Genomic DNA, 7,937 nt, shown 5'->3' with positions numbered 1-7,937 from the left:
AGAAATAAAAAATAAGTCAATAACGGAAGAGCGGGCTTCTAAAATAAGGAGTGCGCTTTTAAAAAGGGAAAGTGGGCAAGTGCACTGTGTCACCTTAGGGCTTACAACATAACCGAAAAGAGATGAGTTCAACAACAACAATAAAACAAAGGCTGAGGCGCGCTCTCAGGTAGGTGGACCTCACAGAGTTCAACATGGAAAGAAAAGCGAGTAAATCAACAGAGTACCAAAAGGGAAGAACTTCAAGCGACAAGGACAGCAACACACCGACTCAGCCAATGACCCACTTCTAGTTCAGATCTTCCGGAGTGACCGCGTTGTAACCTGAAATGTAGGGGTGAGCATTTCGTCTTCGCTAAACCAATAGGGGCTGACCCAACCTTAGTTAGGTTTGAAAAATAATAGGTAAAACATAGCTACTAGAATATAGATTGCGTGAATTTGTAAAGTCGAGTAAAACAAATGCAAACAAAAACAATCATAGTTGTCCTTTTTCAGGAAATCATATGCAGCATGCTTCACACAACTTGGAGCTCCGAGATATTTACCTGCTGGCTAAACTAAAACAAATCGATGACCGACCCAGTTCGTCATCCTTTGAGAACCGGCTAACTACTCTGTAGTCTTTGTGACTACAAGTAGCGAAAGTGTCCATTTCCTGGCCCTGAGTCTCCTATGACTGGTTCACTGTCGGTACTCACCCTTGCTCGACAAACATAGGAGCACAACCCCCCTCCGGAGGTTCACGGTTATCGACATCGTGGGATCCTTAGGAATCAACGCATCCAGGTCCCATTCACTTTCAGGTCACAATTACAAACATACAATGGGTACAGTATCTCAACATGCAAGTCTAGCCTCGGTTTTCGCAATCAGCAATTATCAATTGTGAAAACACAGGTGTCACGAGGCATCGACTAATGAACAACCAAAAACGTACTTGCAGGCAACATACTATTATACTATAGCATTCCACGTATATCGAAAAACCTCTAACAAGGAAAGGACAACTCACCCTACCTGGAAATGCAAGCGTATTCCACACTCTGGTGCTTTCCGCTTAAGCTTCCTTAACGATCGTGTTTCCTGAACCATTACTTAGTTTGTAAGTAATTATCCAGGTAAACATCATGATCAACTCTAAGTAATCGCGCATGCTAAATCTTTTTTATTTCAATGAGACCATTTATTACTTCTTTCAACTTTTACCAATTTGAGAAACTAACTTCTTGCTTAAAAAGAAAGAACATCCTTATCGCTCCACTAAACTATCGCCAACCCGAGCGACCAAAGTCAAGTCGATCCTCTCGTTTTGCTAGGTCGGTCAACCTTGGTCAACTCTTGGAGTTGACTTCTGACCTTCGACTTTGATTTCTGACCAAATATTCCTTTATTTACCATTATTTCTTATTTATTAAAAAAAAATAAGTATTATAAATAAAATGTTACTTGTACTTTTACCCATTATTCCTCCTTTTTCACCTTTTTACTTTTACCGTAATTTTCACCTCCACACTTTCACTTTTACCTTTTTACCTCTTTTTTTACTGAATTTACTTTTACTTTCACCTTCTTCACTTTTTACCACTTTACCACGGTAAAAGCTCATTTAACTCAACTTTTACACATTTTCTTTATTTTCTTTTTCTTCCAAAAACGAAGACATTTCTTTTCTTCTTCCTTTTCTTTTTCTTTTGGCCAAAACTACTCAACAACCATCACCAAACTCCTCAACACAAAATTTCAACACTTTGAAAACTAGGCTAGTAAAATCCTACTAATTAAACCCTCCTCAAATATCTAATTTTCACAATTTTTCCAACAACAACAATAGCTCAACAAAATCAAAATCAACCAAACAAATTCCAAAAATTCTAGGCTTTGTCCAAAACTCATTCCTTACCCTTTCGTCTTCAAAACTCACGGCCTATTCCTCCTCCTTGGCCTTCTTCACCTACAAATCCGTCCAACATCAATATCACAACCAAAAACTCGAAACAAGGTTGCATGGATAGATCCTTACCACAAATCCTTGCCAAACCCGTAGCCTAGCCTCTTGATTTAGGGAAAATTGGGTTCATGCACCAAAATCACAAATCAAAATCAAAAACTCAGATTTAGGAAGAAATAGGTATAGATCGGATGACCAGAGGCTAGATTAGGAGGAAGATTACCTTGATTTGAACTTGGAATGAAGAAATCACAAAAACACCCAAATTGGCTTCGGGTTCTAGGGTTTTTGGAGGATTGAATGGCCAGATTTTATGATTTTGCTTGGAGAAATGGGAAGAGGGAATGAAGAGGAGAAAATCTAGAAATTTTGGTGAAGATTGGGGTTTCGACGACGGCGGCTGCCGGCGGTGTCCGGAGAGAGAGGGAGTAGGATGAGAAAGAGGGAAAGCTGAAGAGAGAGATTGAGGAAAGTGAGAAAATGATGTTTGAGGCTAGGGGTTGAGAGAGTGTGTTGCTTAAATATCTCTCCCCTTTAATGAGTGCGAAAAGTCTAATCTGCCCCTCCTTTTGGGCCAAATGGGCTTGAGCTGCTCTAATTTGCTTTTTCTCTTAATTTCCCTCAAGTCCACTCCGAAAATACATCTTCAAACATCTTTTTTTCTCCGACACTTCACCGAATCCTTTCGAGAAAATTTTCCAAGCTTGTCCTAAGCCTCAATACTTTAAAAATAGTATTCTAGATCCAAATTAGATTTTCTCTGAATTCTTAATCCTTTAAAATGGCCTCAAAGTCTTAACCTAAGCCCGAATACTTTTGTACCTTACGAATACGTAGTTTCACAATTTATAATAAACAAGAAAAAGTACGGGGGTCTACATATTTATAGTGATCAATGTTGGTTTTCATAGTATAATGCCTTTATTAAATTATTTTCCACCCTTTTTGTTTCCTATTCTAATTGGCCCCTTTGGATTTCTTGAAATGTTTACACCTCCAAAGAGCACCAGTTTATTGTCAATAGAAGAGAAGAACTTATTGCGAAAATAAGACTTTATTAATAATTTTTGTATTGTACAGTTTTGTTCATATTGGTTGATCATTAGATTGCTGGAAAATTTAAGGACAATTACAATTTGGAGCTCTGATTTTGCCTTCATTTGATAGTTGGTAACATTTTCATTCCCTTCAACATGTGTAGTCTTGTTTTTACTCTTTAGATATCTTAAGTGTTGTATATATTATATGGGTGTTGTTTACTTTTTGAGATTGGAAAAGTTAACGCAACTTTCTTTCTTATTCACTACGCATTATGAGTCACCATTTGATAATCATGATACAATCAACTTCAATTATGATGTCTAACACTTGATTAAAATTTTGTCCTACTTTCAAATCTGGAATACTATTCTTTGAGTTGCTAGAGAGGAAAGAGAAACTACACTATCGCTGGACTCTCATGTTCTGCATCTATTGTTTAGCTTAATCTTATCTGGCAATGTGTTGCTTGTGCTTCTTTTCTTTGGTTTAATTTCTTTGAGCTTTGTTTGTTTTCTTCTCTTGCATTGTGCTTGTTGCCTATTGGCTTTAATGAAGTTTATTCATTAATCCCGGAAAAAAAAAATACACTATTGCTAATGAGGAACCATTTGCTAGCTCCAAAGTTATCTGCACTTGACAAGAAAAAGGGACTTCATGTTTTCAATGCTGCATCTGCAACCATGTCTACATGCTCATGTTCTTGGTCATTCTCACAAAAACATGCTACTGTTAGTAACCAAAGCTACAAACATAGGCAGCTTTGTGAAGAAAGTATTTCATATTCGCTTTCGTTTTTCTGTGCTATTGCTTTTACCAAATTTTACAATAATAAAGACTTATTTTCTTATGCACATTTTTCGGTATTGGTGATTAATGAGTTAAATGACATGCCAGAATAAGAGGTAGAGCTAACTTCTATAACGATGTATGCATTTTCTATCTCATACACCTTGGCATACCCCATTTCTTTATTCACAAATGGCAGGTAATATGTCACACATACATTTAAAATCTGCATGTCATAATTCCCATTGATTATGTATTCCCTTTGCCATGGCTTTGGAAGGATCATACATTTTGCAGCATTTTGTTCGCCGGACAATAAAATAACTTGTTTGTAAGCTTGCCATGATAAACTTTTCTCTTGCAGGATAAACAGACTTAATACTTAATAGGACATGCTAAGTTGGAAGATATAGACAAGCTCTTGAAGTACACTAGCATAGCTGTGGTTTGCAAATGAGTCAAGAGACTTATGAATGAGAAAATTTATCTCCTTCAAATTGTGACTAAAATATGTAAGTTTCATCAACTTGTGCTCCTGTAGACTGCTTGAGCTTTGAAATGGTTGTTCAGAGATAATGCAAGTGTTGATGCTGCTTTGGAGGAGTAATAGATATAGTTTCTGGATGTTTCGGAGAAGTAATAGGTTTGTAGGGTTTGTATTACTAGTACGCAAGTACATAACCTTGTTAGTTGAGACAATGTATTACTTGTGCAATTTTGCAATATATTACAAACATTACTTGTATTTATGCTTTAATTGTCTTGTTCTTGTACTACTTTTGCGAGCAGTTAAAAGATGAAGGAACGTTACATTCCTGAAATGCTGTAAGAAAATGTATACTAGCAGTATGAAATGCTATTAAATGGTATATAACAACATTCAAGAAATGCTATATTCTATAGAATCAGCAATTTATAAACGCTACTAAATGAGTAAAGACAGCATTTCATATATGCTATTGAAGCATAAACAATAGCATTTTGTAAATGCTATTGAATCATAGACGATAGCGCTTCATAAATGCTATGGATGTGATTTTTTAACAGCGTTTTCTAAAGTGCTATGAAAAGCCCTGAACCTATTATAGCTGGGGCAGACATAACGTTTACTAAAACACTATGATATCCTATCATAGCGTTTTTTGAATGCTATGAATGAAAGTTTATGGTGTAGTGAATAAAAAGTTTATTAGGTATTATTGTGGGGTAATAAAACCGGACGCCAAAATCCGGCGCCGGTCACTGAATTCCTGCAGCCGATGACCGGATTCCAGCGACCATGAAGTCTCTTTCTCTAAGTGACAAATGGAGAGAGGGAAAAATTGTCCAAAAAATAAATATAAAAATATAAAAAAATAACTTAATTGGGTATTAGGACAAAAAATATGTAATTTGTTGGATAAGTGGGTAATCCTATAGGATGTTTGGGTAAACGGGGTTAGTATAGCTTAAATTTGGAATAATGGACATTTTCCCTACAATTTTTAAAAATCCTTCACAAAAACAGAAGAAAAAGAAGCCTTGACTAAAAATAAAATAAAATAAAATAAAAAGTCACTCGGGTCATCCTCTGGATCGGCTCCTAGGTCATCATATGCCTCGGCTATACCAACCATGCCACCGGCTCTACTCAGCTACCGACGTCAGGCTCTGGCTCATCCATTAACCCAATAAATCTCTCGTTGTTTCTTGGGTTACTGAGGAGGAATCGCAATCGCCTCTCCAATCGTCATCTACAGGTTTTGGGTAATATAGCTCTGTCTTCTTCTCCCATTTACTTTGTTTCTCTTAAATTTGTTGATTTCTATCATAGTATTAAGAGCTACGTTTGACCGAAAATCAATATCGGAGCCATAGCTGCTTTTGTTTCATGAAGCCTCTCTATCTCCTTACTTTTTTTTTTCATATCAGAGTTTGAACAATCCCGATTACCATCTCCTATCATTCTTTGAACAATTCTCCTTTTATCCCTCTAACAAGACCTTTGAGTTCATCAATCTTTTCCTTTACATATGTAATGACACTCTTCATAAATTCAACATCAGTTCGGAGAGCAATAACGTCTTCTATTCATATTCCTATCCACTTAAATTATAAATTTTGGAAACCAAAATGTTTTGACTTTCATAACCCCCTTTCCGCGAATTCCATTTAATTAATTTTGTTCACTGTTCCTCCTCCCAAGCAGCGGCAATTGTAGGCTTTGAACAATCAGCAAGTGACCTTCTATAGCCCAAAATTTTCTCAAACCCTAAATTTTTCAAAATTTTCCAGTTAATTGTGTTGACCAAACTTATTAATAATCTGCATTAAATTTTCCTAAACCATAAACCCTAACCCCTAAAATTTAATTTTATATATTTTTTACCAAGATTCTCCTCGACGAGATAATCCCACCTAGACAAGATATATGCTTCCCGACAAGATATCTCCTCTCTGATGATATATCTCCTCCTTTGATAAGATATCTACTTCTCGACAAGATACTTCTTCCTTGACAAGATATTTGCTCATCGACAAGATCCTCAACAAAAAAAAAAGGATCATTCACTAGAATGACCTTTTTTTTTTTTTTTTTTTTTTGCCATTTTCAGAGATAGCTCATTAGACCACACTTTCTGATCACATATTCACATCTCAACCGTTCAGTTTATAGGTATATATGAGTAGATCATCTACAAAAGATTTCAGCCAAATTAATAATCATTAAGGCATTCATAACTACAATTTATAATTATGACCACTAATAGTTCAGGTTAGACAGATTAGGTTCGTCCATTGATTTAATCTATTTCGATACCTTAACAATCATCAATTAGCTGAAAATTTGAAGAAATGATCTACTCATATATACCTAAAAACTGAACAGTCAAGATGCCGAAATGTGATAGAAAAGAAAAAATAATAATAGTAATGATCCCTTAGTGGGAGAGCCCTATACACACACACACACAAAAACACATATAAGTATATCATTTTTGCAAATTTTCAGCCAAATTGATGATCGTTAACACATTCATAACTGTGATTTGCAATTACAAGCATAAATGGTTCATGTTCGTCATATTTGATGCGTTCATTGATTTAATTTAGTTTGATACCTTAACGGTTATCAATTTAGCTTAAAATTTGCAAAAGTGATATACTCATATAGACCTAAGAACTGGACAGTCAGAGATCCTAATATATGATCAAAAAGTTGACCTAATAAGTGATCCGTTAAAATGGCAAAAAAGAAAAATATCCCTCACTAAAAGGGACCATTTATGGGATCAACTAAGAGAATCTTTTTTTATTATTTTAAGGGACCATTTATGGGATCAACTTTTGGATCACATATCATCATCTTGACCGTTCACTTCTTAGAACTCCATAAATAAATTATTTTTTGCAAATTTTCAGCCAAATGGTGACCGTTAAGGTATCGAAGTAGAATAAATCAATGGACGAAACAAATCTATCAAACGTGAACGTTCATGTTTATAATTGTAAATCACAGTTTTGAATGCCTTAACGATTATTAATTTGGTTGAAAATTTTCAGAATTGATTTACTCATATAGACCTAATAACTGAACGGTGGAGATGTTGATAAGTGATCGAAAAGTTGATGAAAAATCAATCTCATAAAATGACAACAAAAAAAAAAATCTCCCACTAGAAAGACCCTATATATGCATATATTCGTTAGGTGCTTTTTTTTAGGTGTTAGTTAGCTGGGACATGCGCACATGCATGGTTGTATTTGGTTGATGACTTGATGTGTGGACGTGTGGTACTATAGTTGATAGTTAATCTAAGTTGTGCTTGTCATTAATTGCAGAAGGAAAAATGAGTACGCTGCATCTGCAAATGAAAGTGGCCGCATCAAGTAGTGTGGACGGAGGCCGTCAACATATGGCCTTTGACGATAGATGCCTGAACAATCCTAATTGTTTTGAATTTTAAATGAGGGTTGCCATTGTTACACATGTGAAAACTTGTAACTTGTCTCAGTAAATTATATTACAAGAGATTTACAACCAACCTAATTAACCTAGCTCATATTGATTTACGGTGAGCTGGAAGAAACTCATGACTGATGTTTCCTTTTCATTGAATGGGGGATAAATATGCCCAGTAAATCTTATTTATGCCATACTAAATTACTAATAGGCCAC

The 7,937-nt window shown here is 35.5% G+C and overlaps 1 long non-coding RNA gene across 1 annotated transcript; it reads right to left on the bottom strand.

Annotated features, from left to right (window-relative positions):
- Nucleotides 1-812: 812 nt before the first annotated feature.
- Nucleotides 813-2,385, bottom strand: LOC121049029. Its single transcript, XR_005799167.1, has 4 exons — nucleotides 2,175-2,385; nucleotides 2,024-2,055; nucleotides 1,904-1,954; nucleotides 813-1,086 (listed from the first exon to the last, which is right to left on the bottom strand). It is a non-coding gene; the product is annotated as an uncharacterized LOC121049029 (long non-coding RNA).
- Nucleotides 2,386-7,937: the final 5,552 nt, after the last annotated feature.

This window comes from Rosa chinensis, chromosome 5, assembly GCF_002994745.2.
Source record: "Rosa chinensis cultivar Old Blush chromosome 5, RchiOBHm-V2, whole genome shotgun sequence".
Lineage (NCBI taxonomy): Eukaryota > Viridiplantae > Streptophyta > Magnoliopsida > Rosales > Rosaceae > Rosa > Rosa chinensis.
This window is presented reverse-complemented; position numbering and strand designations above follow the sequence as displayed.